Source organism: Felis catus, chromosome E3 (genome assembly GCF_018350175.1).
Source record: "Felis catus isolate Fca126 chromosome E3, F.catus_Fca126_mat1.0, whole genome shotgun sequence".
Lineage (NCBI taxonomy): Eukaryota > Metazoa > Chordata > Mammalia > Carnivora > Felidae > Felis > Felis catus.
Genome location: NC_058383.1, coordinates 15,228,428 through 15,244,689, shown reverse-complemented (window position 1 = coordinate 15,244,689; position 16,262 = coordinate 15,228,428).

Genomic DNA, 16,262 nt, shown 5'->3' with positions numbered 1-16,262 from the left:
GATCTCCTACAAGTCACTAAATCCTGACACCGTCTACCAAGAGATAGTGTGAGATGATCACAGGTTAAGGGCTCAGTCCCACAAGGCTACGTACCCTCCCCTTCAGATGCCAGCAGCCAGCCCGGGTCTTTCACCTGGACTTCTGGCCCTTGACTCTCGATGGGAGGGTCTCACAACCCCCTCCATGGGTTTGATTAATTTGCTAGAGCAGCTCACAGAACTGAGAAATGTTTTACTTCCTAGATTACTGGCTTGTTATAAAAGGAAATAACTCAGGAACATCCAGGTGGAAGAGGTGCCCAGGGCAAGGTATGGAGAATGGGTGCATCTCCCATGCCTTCTCTGAGCATTCCACTTCATCATTACCAACGTGTGTTCACCAGCCCCCAAGCTCTCTGAACCCTGAGCTTTTGAGCTTTTACAGCGGCCGTATTCCATAGGCACATGGAATAATCATTGGTTTAATTGACTTAATCATTGGCTGTTGGCAATTGAGCTCCATCTCCAGCCCCTCTCCACTCTGCAGAGGTTCTGGGAGTGAGAACAAAAGTTCCAACTCTCTTATCACTTGGTTGGTTAGCCTGGCAGCCAGCCACATTGCCTACGGGCTTTCCAAAAGTCACCTCATTAATATAACAAAAGACATCTTTTCTGCTCTCATCACTTAGGAAATTCCAAGGGTTTTAGGAGCTCTGTGCCAGGAACAGGGACAAAGACCAAAGTACGTGTTTATTATAAATCACAATATCACAAACAGCAAAGGAATTGAAAAGGTACACTAGAAAATAACACAAAAGAAGGCAGTAAGAGGAATAGAACAAAGACCTAAGACATTCAAAAAACAAATAGTAAAAATGTCAGGCATACATCCTACCTATGGTAAGTATATTATGTAAATGGGTTAAATACCCCAATCAAAAGAAAGAGAGATGACCAAATGATTTATGTATTTATTTATTTAGAAATTTTAATATTTATTTTTGAGAGAGCACAAGCGAGGGAAGGGGCAGAGAGAGAGGGAGACACAATCTGAAGCAGGTTCCAGGCTCCAAGCTGTCAGCTCAGAGCCTGACACGGGGCTTGAACCCACGAATTGTAAGGTCATAGAAGTTGGATGGTTAACCAACTGAGCCACCCAGGCGCCCCCAAAATGGATTTTTAAAAATCCAATTATATGTTATCTATAAGAAAATCATTTCAGATTCAAAGACTAAAAAAAGATGGAAAAGGGTGTATCATGGAAGCAGTAAACCAAAAAAGAGCTAGAGTGGCTATACTAATAGCAAAAAAAAAAAAAAAAAAAAAGACTTTAAGACAAAAAAATTGTTACCAGCGAGGAAAAAGGACATTTTATAATGCTAAATTATAATTGAATTCGAATTATTTATAATTTAATCTACTAGGAAGATGTAATGGTTATAAACATATATGCACCTAACAAGAATCCCAGAGCCTCAAAATACGTGAAGCAAAACCTGACAGAACTGAAGGGAGAAACAATTCAGTAATAATAATAATTGGAGACTTACACGATGGCATTGAACAATGGTCAGAAGAACTAGGCAGAAGATCACCAAGGACCCAGAAGATCTGAGCAACATTATAAACCAACTATAACCAGGCCTCTAGAGAGCACTCCACCCGACAACACTTCATCCTCAAAGACACATGGAACATTTTCCAGCATAGACCTTTTGTTAGATCATAAGACAAGTTTCAATAAATTTAAAAGGGTTTAAATTATACGCAGTTTGTTCTATGACTAATGGGATGAAATTAGAAATGAACAGAAGAAAACTTGGGAAATTCACAAATACGTAGAAATTAACCAACATCCTAAAAAACCAAAGGGTCAAAGAAGAAATCACAAGGGAAATTAGAAAAGACTGTCAGATAATTGAAAATTAAAACAATGTACCAAAACTTAATGCTGCTAATGTACCCCTTAAAGGGAATTTATAGTGTAAATGCCTACATTAAAAAGAACATCTATCCAACCAATAACATAACCTTCATCTTAAGAAACTAGAAGAACAATTAGACCCAAAGCAAGCAAGAGGAAGAAAATAATAAATGTTACGGCGGAAATAATGAAATAAGGGAAAGGAAAACAATAGAAAAAATTAATAAAACTAACTTGGTTCTTGAAAAAAATCCAAACTGATTAACCTTTAGCTAGGTTCACCCAGAAAAATGAAGATGCAAATAACTAAATTAGCAATGAATGCAGTCTGTGAATATAAAGCTGTAAAAACTACATTATACCCTTTATTTTTCATTTTTTAATTTGAGTATAGATGGCATACGATATTAGCTTCAGATACGCAACACAGTGATTCAACATCTCTATGCCTTACGCTGTGCTCACTACAAGTGTAGGTACCACCTGCCACTATTCAACACTATTACAATATCATTGACTATATTCCCTGTGCTGTGCCTTTTATTCTGGCGACTTACTCATTCTAGAACCAGAAGCCTGTATCTCTCACATCCCTTCCCTCTGGTGAAATTAGAACAACCATCAGTTTGTTCTCTGTATGTATAGGTCTGACTCTTCTTTATGTTTGTTTATTCAATTGTTTTGGGGTTTTTTTAGATTCCACATGGATGTAAAATCATCTGGTATTTGTCTTTCTCTGACTTATTTCACTTAGCATAACAATACTCTCTAGGTCCTTCCATGTTGCTGCAAATGGCAAGATCTCATCCTTTTTATGGCCATGTAATATTCCATTCTATCTATCTATCTATCTATCATCTATCTATCTATCATCTATCTAATCCATCCATCCATCCATCCATCCTTCCATCCCGCATCTTTATCTGCTCTTCTATTGATGGACACTTGGGTTGCTTCCATTATCTTGGCTGTTGTAAATACTACAGTAAACATAGGGGTGCATGTATTTTTTCAAATTACTATTTTCATTTTCTTTGGGCTAATACCCAGTGTATACTATTCACTTTACATGGGTGAATTTTATGATATGTGAAATATATCTCAATAAAGCTATATAAAAAAGCAAAGAGCAATGTAGTATAAGAGAAGCATCATAAATCAATGGGGATTTAGTTCTGTCTTTATACTAAACAATAGGAAGAATCAAATGAAACAAAAGCTCTGAAGAAACCTTAGGTTAAAAAAGGCCTGTCTTGACCAGGATCTCCCAAACTTTTTCATGCATCAGAGTCACCTGGAGGGCTCGTTAAAACACAGATTCTGGGTCCCATCCCACAGTTTCTGGTACTGTAGGTATGCAGTGGAGAGCAATGTGTTTTCTAACAGGTTTCTGGTTATACAGATGCTAAGAGAGCACACACTTTCAGAACCACTTGCAGATATAAAAACAATGTAAGAACTCATAAAGGAAAGGTCACCAGCTTTACAGAATATGTTTAAGTATCTAATAATATCAAACATCACAAACTAAAAAGACATAAATTGGGAAAAATAATTTGCATGAAATAATGATTGACCCATCCTTACTCTAAAAATCTCATCACTCCATTTAAAAAATGTTAAGACATGACTGGTTAAATAAGCAAAGTCTATACAACATAAAGTTTCATCTGTGCGGAACTAGAGCTAGCAACAAAATGTGAACAACTGTTCACTTTCAGCAAAGAAATGCAAATTATTTTTTTTATGAAATTAGCAAAATTTCCATATCATATTAAGGTGGACTACAGGTGTTCCAAAAGCAGTTTGGCAAGGTATACCAAGAGCCTTTATTTCCGAAAAAAAATCATTTAGAAAGAAAAATAGTTTTGTGTTTAAAGATATTGATTATAGATAGCATTTTATAATAGCAAAATCCAGGAAACCTGAATGTAAAATATGATAGGCACTTAACATTTCTTGAAAGAATGGCAAAGTTGTATTACACCATATTGTCTAGGTAGTTCATTCTTTCAACAAATGTCTATTAAACACTGATTGTGTTCTTGCTGCTGAGGATTCACTGGTAAGTCAAAAGAAAAGAGGGAACATCGCTCTTATCATTATGATGCTGACATTCACCAAAGACAAAGATTCATACAATAGATGTGAGTCATCAAACACTCTGTGGCAAGTGCTACAAAGAGCGACGGGTCTTGACGTGAGGGCGCCAATGGGGAGGTTTCCTAGTCGGGGAGATATGCCCTGGGACCTACAAGAGTCCCCATTCCAGAGGTGGGGTCAGGGAAGAGCACTGCAGGTGGAGGATGGGGCACATTCGAAGGCTGTGTGGCAGAGGGTCACAGCACACCTGAATAGCTGGAGGAAGGCCACAGCGGCTGGAGGCTGCTGCAGAAGGTGTGGGAAAGGGCCAGGCCACTTAGGGAAACCAGGGGGACATAATGAGTGATGACTCAGGGAGATGTAGGCCAGGCCTAAGAGCAATTATGCAAAGGAACAACATGATTAGATTTGCATTTTAACGAGCACTCTAGCTGTGGGTCGCAAAATGGCTTGGAGAGACCTACAGGGAGATGAGTTGGTAGGTATTCCCAGGTTATGGCCTGGGTGGTGGCATTTATGCAGTGCACACCCCTACATACTGACCCTGGTGGTGGTGGGGAAGGAGAGCAATGGATAGATTTGAAAAAGACCTTAGAAGGTAACACTGATTCGGACACAAATTGGATAGATTGGGGTGAGGGGGTGGGGAGGAGGCAAGAAATGTCCAGGATGACTCCTGGTTTCTGGCATGAGGACAGGATGGATGATGGTGTCATTCTCCAGGCTGCCTAATCCTGGCAGAGGGCCAGGGGGAGATCCTGGGTCATTTGTGGACACATAGGCTCGACTTCTGTTAAAAAGAAAATCACAGACCCAAAATGGTGTTACTTGGGCTGGACCAAGTCACCAAGCCAGGGCTGAATCCTTAACCTAACTGCAGTCTCAACCTCCCCCAGAAATGTGAAGTCTTAACCTCTCCATTGGGGATTTTCTGGAGAAACACCAATGAGGTCATCTATCACACACACGGTCCTTCTCCACCAGAGGAAGATGAGGTCACTTGCATAATAGGTCTCCCTGAACCTATACGTCTTCCCTAAGGGAAGGTTCTCTTGCCTGAAACAATCCTTTCTTTTCTTTTGTTTATAACTTTCTTGCCCCACCCTCCTTCCCATAAAAACCTTCCATTTTGCATAACTCCATGGAGCACCCGTCTATTTGCTAGACGGGATGCTTCCTGAGTTCATGGGTCGTTCAGTAAAGGCAAAGAGATCGTCAAATGTACTTAGTTTAGTTTTGTATCTAAACACCACCCAGTGGTCAGGCGTATAGGTCTCGGGGGAATGGGAAATGTGCAAACCATCATAAGTTAAAATCAAGCCTCAAGGAGACCTGAGATCATCTAAGGAGACAGAATGCTATGACAAGAGGGAAAGCCCTGCTCATGAAGCTCCAGCAGGTAGTGGCAGGACAGAAAAAGAAGGGTCAGCTGCCTGAGGAGTCAGGGTACAAACCAGCAGGTGTGGGGAGGGAGACACAGAAACTCAGGGTGGAGGATGAATCAAGAAAAGACTGATCATGGGGTGCCCGGGTGGCTCAGTCAGTTGAGTGTCCAAATCTTGATTTTGGCTCTGGCCACAATCTCAAGGTTTGTGAGTTCAAGCCCTGTGTCGGGCTGTGTGCTGACAGTGTGGAGCCTCCTTGAGATTTTCTCTCCCTCTCTGCCCCTCTCCTGCTCACACACACTCTCTCTCTCTCTCTTTCTCTCAAAGTAAATAAACATTTAAAAGAAAAAGAAATAAAAGACTGGTTGACACTGGAGGGGTCAGCAGGAAGTGAGCCAAGGAACATGGTGGCAAACGTCCTTCAGATGGGGGTCATCCACATCCTGCGCAACATTTTGAGCAGAGTGCTGGCCCCAAGTGGAAGGTTTCTAAGCATTAAAAACAATTTTTTTAATGTTTTTATTTATTTTTGAGACAGAGAGAGAGCATGAGCAGGGGAGGGGCAGAGAGAGAGGGAGACACAGAATCCGAAGCAGGCTCCAGGCTGTGAGCTGTCGGCACAGAGCCTGACGCGGGGCTGGAACTCACGGACCATGAGATCATGACCTGAGCAGAAGTCAGACGCTTAACCGACTGAGCCACCCAGGTGCCCCGGTTTCTAAGCATTTTTAAGGACAGTTGATGATCTAATGCTAAGTTTAAAACATAGAATACAAAATCACAGTTACTTTAATTACATAAAAATCGTATGAAGTGACATACGACTGAATATGTATTAATGAGAATGACACAGTACAAGGTATGAGAAAATGCTTTTCCTATGTCCTTGTGGAGTAAGGCTTTAAGCTTCTTCCTTAAATAAGATCCTGAAATTGAAATCCTCCTATAGTTGGAGTCAAATACATATTCAAAACAGCATATTTTGTTAGGAGGAAGATCATTTAATCTTTTCCCGTTATTCTTTCAGTGTGCTGGGTTGTTTTCCTCACTTTTTATTAAAATACAAATTGGTAAACTCTTCCCAGGGTGCTACTGATTTAACACAAGTTGACAGTGACTAATCTTGCTGGCTATTAGTCTGCTTAGCACTTTAGCCTTTTACCATTTCTTTTCATTTAATGTAATAAAGCACGTTATTCTCACAACTCGGATTTGAAGGTGTTCGGGACCATGTTGTAAAATCCATTGCATTTTCTAAATTAAGAAGGCCCTCTCTTTTGGAAGGAACCCCAGGGCATTAGGCTTCTTCTTATGGATTTCAGGAATTCTGGCCTCAATGTTAGAGAAAAAGAAAAACCCCTAGTGGCCTCAGAGCTCAGTATAAGGCAAGATGTCTGCAACCGACTATGAGGGAAACTACCCACTTCTGGGTGAGAAAAGACAGTGCATATTTGCAGAAAATGTGAACAATCACCCTGCAAATTTTTCTCAGGACACCTTGAAGCCCCAGGCAATGCCTTCACCTTCCTCCTAATTGAAGGAGCTAATTAGATTTATACTCTGATTATTGGCTAAGGAGAAGTTGGATAAAATAACTTGGACTTTTTTTGAAAAGTGGGAATGTTCTTTTCAACAGCTGGGCCCCCACCTCCCCTCTCCCACAAGGAAGAGCCTGCGCTCCCAGATCTGCTGGTCACTTGGGCCATCACTGGGCTGGCCCCATCATGGGGACCCCTGATCAGGAAAGGATTAGGAAATGCCAGCGTCTCCACAGTGCCATTCACTCCAAGCAGCGGGGCAAACGTGATGATGGGGGAGAAGTCTGGACCGTTCGGTGGTCACCTGAGCCCCGGTGGAGGGTGTGCGGGCACAGCCGGGCTTAGCAGGAGTGCCATGGTCAGGTTGTGACGCCTGCAGGGGCACGGGATGTGGTCTTGGAAGTTTTGCCACTTTTTGACCTCACGTAGAACAGGAGTTCCTGGTGAGAGGCCCCGAGGCCCCTGGGACACTGGGACTCGCGCTGCTCTGGTCTCTGACCTGGACCCTCCCCGGGTGACCAGAAATCAGCGCTTCCTCTGTGACATGGCTGGCTTCTGTCTGCCCCCCCCCCCCCCCCCCCCCCCCCCCCAGTGCCGGGGCTGGGAGCTGGAGTTCAGTAAGAGAAGCAAGGCCGTCTGAGTCAGGTAGAACCTGAAGGTGAGAGCCAGGCAGGCCTGGAAGGGACAGGCGCCGCGGCGCTCGCGCGTGGAGAAGCCGCCGGTAGCAGGTTGTCTGGCCCGTGTGGCTGTGTCATCGGGCGCAGCTGATGCGAGCGCCTCAGCAGCGACGGTCCTCTGGTTGATGCGCTCTATTTAGCCATCAGTTTGCAGATGGTGCTGGTGGAACATAACCATGGAAGTGACGGCCGTGAATTGAGCCCTGCCTGTGCACCACGTGCTGTGCACGACCTCTGCCCTCTGACCCAGGGTTTACTGTGTGCAACCCTGTGCCTCACCCCAAACTCCGCCCCCCCCTTCCGTCCAGCCACCAGACAGGCTGCCAGAGTGAAGGTTCTAGAATGCACGTCTGACCACATCCCCGCCACCTAGACCCTTCTATGACTCCGTCAAGACTCCGGCAGCACTCTGACCTCCGCTCTCTGACGCCCCTCACCCCCTGGTCCCGAGGAGCAGCTTTGATTCCTGGGGACCCCCCTGGTGCTGCTGCTGCTGCCTGTCACTCCCGTCCTCACCTCCGACCCCCAACCGGCTCCGATCCAGTTTCTAACCTCAAACCTTTCCAGTTTGTCACTTGTGATTAACCTCATTCAGATGACCTCTTTGGCTTGCTGGTTAAAGTATATGTTTGCCTTGACTTTTTTCTCCGTAGGCAACTTAGCACAGAGCTTTTCAACATATTTGCATAATTCATCGCATTTGAGTATGTTACTGCGTGAGATATTACCCTGGTGGCAGAGCGTCCTTATTCCTGTTGCTCTGTCTTCAGGGCCGGAGCCTTGGCGAAGGGTATAATGGCCCCCAAAGGGGAAGAGCGAGACTGCACGTGCTTGAGCGGCTGACCCAGGGGTTCCGACCTCTGGGTTTATGTTCAGGCCACAGAGCATCTTTATTCACTTCGTACTTGGCTCAAAACGATTGGCTGTTGGACACAAAACAGGGACAATATTTTGGTAATTTTTAATTTTGAAGTGGTTTTGTCTTCCCACTTTTTTTTTAAGCCGGTGCTAGATGGGAAAAGATTTGTTTGTGCTGTAGAGTATGCTGCTGTCTTGGGCACGAAACCATGTATTAACATGCTCTCCATGACCAGTAACAGAATTACCCACCAAAAGTGGTTTTAAGCAACAGGCATTTTTATGGTCTCATCTGAATAATCTGGAAGTTGGTGGTCCCCACGTTGGTTCTAAAGATGAAGAATCGAAGATCCAGGCACATTCCCATCTTTCCACCGCATTGTTTTGGACATGCTGGCTTTTGTCTTCAGGCTGTTTGCCCCACGGTCTCAAGATGGCTGCCACAGCTCCAGGCATCACATTCTCTCACTGTCGTGTTCAAAGACAGGAAGGAAAAGGACAAGGAAGACAACTCTCCTCTTTCAAGTTGCTCTACATATCCAAGATGGGGGAAAAGCCCCTTGGAGACTTCTCTTTAAGTCTTATTAACCATAAATCGGTCACCTTGTAAGAGGAGCTTCACACTGTAACAGTCGGTCCCTGCCTTGCTCAGCCCAGGACTGAAGCAGTACCCATGAACCAGAGATTAGATTTCGGCAAGGTAAACCCAAAATACTCTTGGAACCCGGGAGCAAGGCTTGGTTTTGGAGAATTGAGAGCTTCACAGAGGTCGTGGCATTTGAGCTGTGTTTTGAGGCAGAAGAGGGGCGCTTGGGTGACTCAGTCGGTTAAGCGTCTGACTTCGGCTCAGGTCATGATCTCATGGTTTGTGGGTTCTAGCCCCACGTGGGGCTCTGTGCTGACAGCTTGGAGCCTGGAGCCTGCTTCGGATTCTGTGTCTGTCTGTCTCTCTGCTCCTCCCTGCTCATGCTCTGTCTCTCCTTCAAAAATAAATAAAAACATTAAAAAAAAAACAAAAAACAAAAAGAGTTTACCAGAAGAACAATGCAAGGAAAGGCCATTTCTGGCCAAGGGACAGCACAGCAGATCCAGAGTGCCGGAAAAGCCTGGTTTTGTTCTTTGAACCGTGACGATCTCGTCTCAGTTTTCTGCTGCCTCCATCACTGCCCGGACTCTGAAGGAGCTCCAGCCTTTCTCAAATCTCACTTCCCGGCCCGTTTGGCCATGCTGAGAGCAGCGGGACGTGTGTGCTCGTGCCTCTCGGAGATTCTTCGTTCAGAGGGGTGGGAAGTCCTTCAGACCCGCAGCGAGTGTACGGGCTCCTGTGTGGGGCACTGCTTCCTTGTTCAGCCCATGGTGACCCCCCACTTCTGGGGGGACACCCTGGCCCTCACCCACTGTAGCAGTGGTTCTGCACTCTTAGCCCTCCCCCCATCTTGGCCCTGAGTTGGCGATATGACCCGGAGCCAGGCCAGTTGCTCCATCTGCCCCCCGCCCCCCCACCCGCTAAGGCGATGGGTCCAGATGTGAAGAGGACTCATGCTGAGCCAGCGGAAGGCCCTCCCTAGGTGTCTGCACATCGGGCGGAGAGAAAGGGCTGCTTTTCCTCTTGGGGTGCAACCTGGAAGGAAGAAAGTTCAGAGCTGCCAGCTCCCTGGTCCCCGGCAGCTTGAAGAGGCCGATTGGGGAGGCACAGGGCCCCTCAGGGCTTGATCCCCATACCCAGGCTTCTCCACGCAGTCCAGTTACAGGAACTGGTTTTATCTAGGGTCATCGGAGCGGATTTTATCTCTTGAAGTGAAGTCGTGACTAACGCAAGAGCACATCATGAGTGCAAGCCCGCTGTCTGCTGTCCCTGACCCGGTGACGCCTCGTCTTCTGTCCTGCGGAGGCTGGTTGGGGGAAGAAATAGTCCGGTGAGGCCTGCCTCAGCGGTTCTGCTCCCAGTTCTCTGGGACCTTTCACCCCACGCCATCGACCGGCTCTTGCAGGCCCAGCAGTCCTGGGCTGCCCGGCTGCAGGCCAGTTGCACTCCCACAGCTACGGGGACCCCGTGCCACCCATGACATCCCCCTGGGGGCCTCCAGAGCCTGCTGAGGGCGGGCGGCAAAGCTTTGGCACTCCCTGGAGATGGAGGGTTCACACCTTCCCCCGTGTTTGGGCTTCATGGCCCAACGGAGCCCATGAACTTGCTGGCACGTGGGCCAGGGCACAGAGGTGAGGGCAAAATCAGCATTTTTACCCCTCCTCGTGTCCAGAGCTCCCTTCCCCAGGCAGCCCACCCAGCTGGGGTGTGTCCAAGCCCCCATCAACGAGAGTATCCGATAGGAAGATGATGGTTCTGCTCTGCATTTCCTTCTCCTGAACAAAAAGCCTCCTGCGCTTCACCCCAGGGATCGGCCCATGAGCCACAAAATCTAGCCTTCGGCCTATTTTGTACAGCTGCACGCTAAGAATAGTTTTTATTTTTTTTAATATTTATTTATTTATTTATTTATTTATTTATTTTTTAACGTTTATTTATTTTTGAGACAGAGAGAGACAGAGCATGAACAGGGGAGGGTCAGAGAGAGGGAGACCCAGAATCTGAAACAGGCTCCAGGCTCTGAGCTGTCAGCACAGAGCCCGACGCGGGGCTCGAACTCACAGACCGCTAGATCGTGACCTGAGCTGAAGTCGGCCGCTTAACCGAGTTTTTATGTTTTTAAATGGTTGAGGGGCAGGGCCCCTGGGTGGCTCAGTCGGTTAAGCATCAAACTCTTGATTTCGGCTCAGATCATGATCTCACTGTTCGTGAGATCGAACCCCACTATCAGCCCCGTGCCTGCTGGGGCTTCTCTCTCTCCTGCTCTCTCTGCCCCTCCCCTGCTCATGCATGCTTTCTCTCTCTCTCAAAAGAAATAAAACTTCAAAAAAAAAAAAAAACTGTTGAAAAAACCCCAGGAGAATAAATATTTCATGACAGGTGAAAATTGTATGAAATTCGAATTTCTGTGTCCATAAGTAGAGATTCATCGGACCTCGCCACACCTAAGCCTGCATATTGTCTGTGGCCGCTCTTTACAGGGTCGTCAGTTGTGACAGGGACCACGTGGCCCTTCAATGACTGAATTATTTACTCTTGACAGAAGGGTGCAGACCTTGCTCTGCCCTGTCCCTTTGGCTTTCCGGTGACTTCTGTCCCACCCAGATCTCCCAGAGAAGGGAGCACTCGTTGTGCTGTGGGCACGCGCCGACTCCGAGTTTACAGGGACATCAAAGAGATCAAGATGTCGCTCTTGGAGCTCAATACCAAAGAGATCTCTCTTAGTGCTGACATTTCAGACATCTAAGGGGACTTCTTACAGGCCGGCCGGGCTGCTGCCGCCTTTCAAATGACAACGCGTGTCAGGACACGCTTCAGATGCAGAGGCCGACCCCAGGCCCCCCACGGGGCTGGTCTTCACGTCCTGTTGCCTGTGCACCGGCTTAGGGCTGCCTTAGGGGTATCCACCTGGCTCCCCCAATTCCCCCCTTTCCTGGGCCGGCTGTTGTTTGTGCTTTGCTGTAAGGATTCAGGAAATGAACAGGGACCTTGGGCCAGGATGTCTTGGGGTCAGCATGGCAGCCACCCGCTAAATTTGGGGTCTGGAACCCCAGAGCGGCAGACTGTGGATCGCCGTTGTCCCCAGTCTCTGCCGGCCCGGCCACGAGGCAGGGTTACCCCAGATTCCGTTCCGAGTCCCGCGACCTGCCACCACCCGCTCTTAAGTCTGGTGCATCTGAGAGGCACAGGTGGATCTGTCAGGAGGGGACCCCGGGGGGAGGGCATCTGAACTAGAGGGGGGCGATGCGAGCTTCGCTGGCGGGCTGACACGGATGGGCGAGGCCGCGAAGGTCCCCCAGCGTGCGCTGGCTGCAAATGACAATCCCACACCCGCGGAGGCTGAAGCACAAACGACACTTAACCCGTCTCACATGGGAAGACGTCTGGACGTGGGGGTCCTGCTTTTGCTTCAGTGTCTCAACAACGTCATCGAGATTCAGACTCTTGCCCTCCTTCCATCTACCGTCTTCCCAATATGGTCACCGAAGCGCCAGGCATCGATCGCAGCCGCATTCCGAGGCAGGAGGGCTGGGGCAGCGGAAGGCTTTCAGCTTGCGGGGCTCTTGCCCTTTCTCTGCCTGTCCTGGAAGCCTCCAAGTGGACCTTCTCGTACATCTCCTTGGCTGCAGCCATTGGTCCCCGTGGCGAACAAAGGAACTCTGCCCAAATCAGGGTTGCGTTGGCAGGAAGATGGGGAGACGCCGCCTTGGAGGTCCCCCCTTGGGTGGACACAGGGGAAAGGGATACCCAAGGACTTTTTGGTCCAGCGAGAGAAGAGCCTCTTCTATTCTTTCCTGGCCAAGTCCAAGTCATTCCTTCTAGAAGGTGCCCTGGAGGAGCCAGATGTGGGGAGGAGCAGGGATGCAGCTCAATGTCAGGGCCCTATGCTCGTCTCAGAGCCCTGCAGGGAAGAGGGAAGAGGGGTTGGGCCAGAAAGCTGCGGGGCCAAAGTAACTCCTTCGGAGGCTGGGCTGGCGAGATCGCCCACAGGGCCCGTAAGAACACCCAGATCATCAGGTGCTGACTAGTACGCAGGCCGGAAAGGCAGGGGGGTGGGAGGAAGGGGGGGGGGGAGTTGGCACCCCCCCCACCCCCGGCCTTCCCTTCCCCTTCACTGGTTACCCCAGTATGAAATGCTGAGCATGCATTGGGGGAGCCCCTGCCAGGGTCTCGCTGGTGTTGCTCCCTCACAAGGCTGTCACCATGTCACGTGGCCTGGTGCCAGACCACGCCTTCCTTTCCCCCAGCCAGTCTCCCCTCCTCCCAGGCCTCCCCACCCCACCACACCTCCTCTCTTGGGGGCAGGGCTGGCGGGGGGGTGGGGGGGTGGGGGGGTGGGGGTGGGGATGGGGGGGTGGGGGGAGGGGGACTTCTCTCGCTGGAAAGGATGGTTTGGAGTCTGCTGTTTGTCCTTGAGCGATTTCCTTTGTCATTGCCAAGTTAAACCCCGCAGTAGGTAGTCCTGATTCTCTAGTCACTGTGGGCAGCTCCTGGGACTCCCGGCTTTCTTTTCTGGTTTCCTAAACGGTGCTTCTGTTAGGAAAAATCAAACACAATGTCCAATGAATGGTGTAAGGTTCTTCGAAGTCTAGGATAGTTTAACCGACAGTACTTTTCTCTCATAAATTATTTGAGGGAAGATTAGTTTGAATATCAGCCGGGAGGGATGTCCCTAAAACACGAACGTAACAGCCTTGAACCGCTCCTGAGAGGGTACAATTGTTCAGTGGAACAACATCGACTCATATACTTTACAGGGCAAATTGTTTACAGTGCGGACATTTGTGCCTGGGATCCCTTCTCGGCCTGTCGCAGTGAGTGATGAGGGTCTCCTCTTCTGGAATTCTTTTAGCTCCTTTGCCCCGAGGGGATCGTGGAGGTGACACTTCAAGCCGGCCTCTCCAGGACCAGTCGGCCACAAGTCTGTCTGTGTAACGTGCTGGGTGCGAGCCATTAAGTAGAGCCCGCCTGGGCTCTTGTTTTAAAAGCCTATTATTTTAATTCCCAAAGCTTTTACAGGGAACAGGCCGCAAATAGAGCAACAGCAACGCACTCTGTCTGCCTTCTAATTATGACAAGTCATGACTCACAATCTCAAATTGGTTATTTCTTTGGCCACTCTTCCCAGCATCCCCTTCAAAAGAGTCAGCCGGAGGAGGGACTGCTGATGTAATGCATCAGATTACAAAGCTTGCTGCCCTGGGGGTGGGGGGAGGGGAGGACTAAACCGTATCTCATTAAAAACCAAGAGCGATCTCATCAACCCATCAACCCTCACCCCTGAACACTCTCCTTCCTGTGCTCTGTTTACTAAAGCTCATGCGCGTTTATTTAATTTTATTGGAACATAGGAAAAGGCCGAAACAACATTGCCTCACCTCAACACGCCTAAAAAGAAAAGTGTTTGTGTGTAATGCTCGTCAACTTTATCTCATTAAGGATCACTTCCCGGCCTGACTGGGATCCCGACACAGTTCTTGGAGCACCCTGGGGTGCTGTGTTCCCCACCATCTTCCCTCTATTGAAAACAGCTGTCAAAGATATTTCGGGGCACCTGGCTGGCTCAGTCCGTTAAGCATCCAACCCACCTGATTCCAGCTCAGGTCATGATCTCATGGTTCGTGAGTTCGAGCCCCACGTTGGGCTGTGCTGACAGCATGGAGCCTGCTTGGGGTTCTCTCTCTCTCTCTCTCTCTCTCTCTCTGTCTCTCCCCTCCCCCCTCAAAATAAATAAACTTAAAAAAAAAAAAAAAGAAATCCTCCATTTCGCAAGTCCTGAGTCTGTTTCCTTCACCGTTTCCTTCAAATAACAGCTGGAAATTGCTCTCTAAAAGTCAGTTTTATTGCTCCCAGTCTGGTGAGCAAAAACGCAAGGTGAAGAGACCCCCTTTGTCATCTCCTATTGTTCCTCTGCTGAGTCCACTCCAGCCCAGCTGTGCTCCCAGCCATGTGGCCGCGTCTGCCCCAGCGAGGTCCTCAGGGACCCCCCGACCCAGCCCACCCGACCGGCCCTCATCCCTCCCGCCTCTCCCTTACCTGCCGGGTGTCCTGGCCCCTCTGGCTACTCCTCCAGCCTGGCGAGGCTGATCTTTGCCTTCTCTCTCTCTCTCCATCCCTTACCCACAGCGACCCCAGCCGTCCCCTCTGGCCCACTCGGGTGTTGCCTACTCTGCTTTCTCCTCTGACCCATGAACCTGCTTATCCAGCTGCCCGAGATGCCCACCCGCTCCCCACACTCGGCCAGTCTGCGCTTGGAGGCTTCCTGAAGGGGCCTCACCAGCCCACAAGTCAGGACCCTGGCAGCATCCTCGGGGGCTTTGCCGGCCCTCATCACTGCTGCCACCACCTGTGGTCAGACCCTTCTCCCTCCTGTGTTGGGCCTTTGCATGGCTCCTCACTGCCCTCCCTGCCTCTAGGCCCGGGGGGGGGGGGGCGGGGGGACAAGGGGGGACGGGTCTTCACACTTGTATTGATCATGCATCCCTATCAGAAAAAATTCTAGCAGGCACTCCCAGGACATGCATGCAAATGTATACATCACAGGCAGAAAACTTCTGCTAGTATACTATAAAACATTCACCAAGGCAGATATTTTATTTTTTAATATTTATTTATCTTAGAGAGAAAGAGAGAGAGCGCGTGCACGCAAGTGTGAGTTGAGGAGTGGCAGAGAGAGAGAGAGAGGGAGGGAGAGAGATGTGAGAGGTAAAGGAGATGATTCATTTTCAGAAATACCAAATAAGAGCTGTGCCCTCTAGTTCGGGGTATGTTTACAACCTGTTGGAAATACATACAGACCCCCTCCCCCCCCGCCCCCACCCCCGATGGAGTCGCAAACCCTTGAACACTTCACTTCCTGGTTCTTCTTTCCCTCTTCGATTCGCGGGCTTATTTTCTTGGGCTTTGAAATGAGCATGTGCCAAAGAACGAAGGAAAAAGGGACTGAAAGTCTCTGCCCCTCCTCAGGAAATGTACACCTGTTCCACTCAAACTATGTTTTGCCTTCCGTGGGCATAGGCGATGTCCTGGTGAGGCTGTCACCTCTGCAGCACTCAGCCAATGAGGAACCAGGGGAGGTACTTACCTCTGCAGCACTCAGCCAATGAGGAACCAGGGGAGGGACTTACCTCTGTAGCACTCAGCCAATGAGGAACCAGGGGAGGGACTTGCACGTTTGGAGATAAATTGTCTGCTGTGACCATCAGAGGGTGC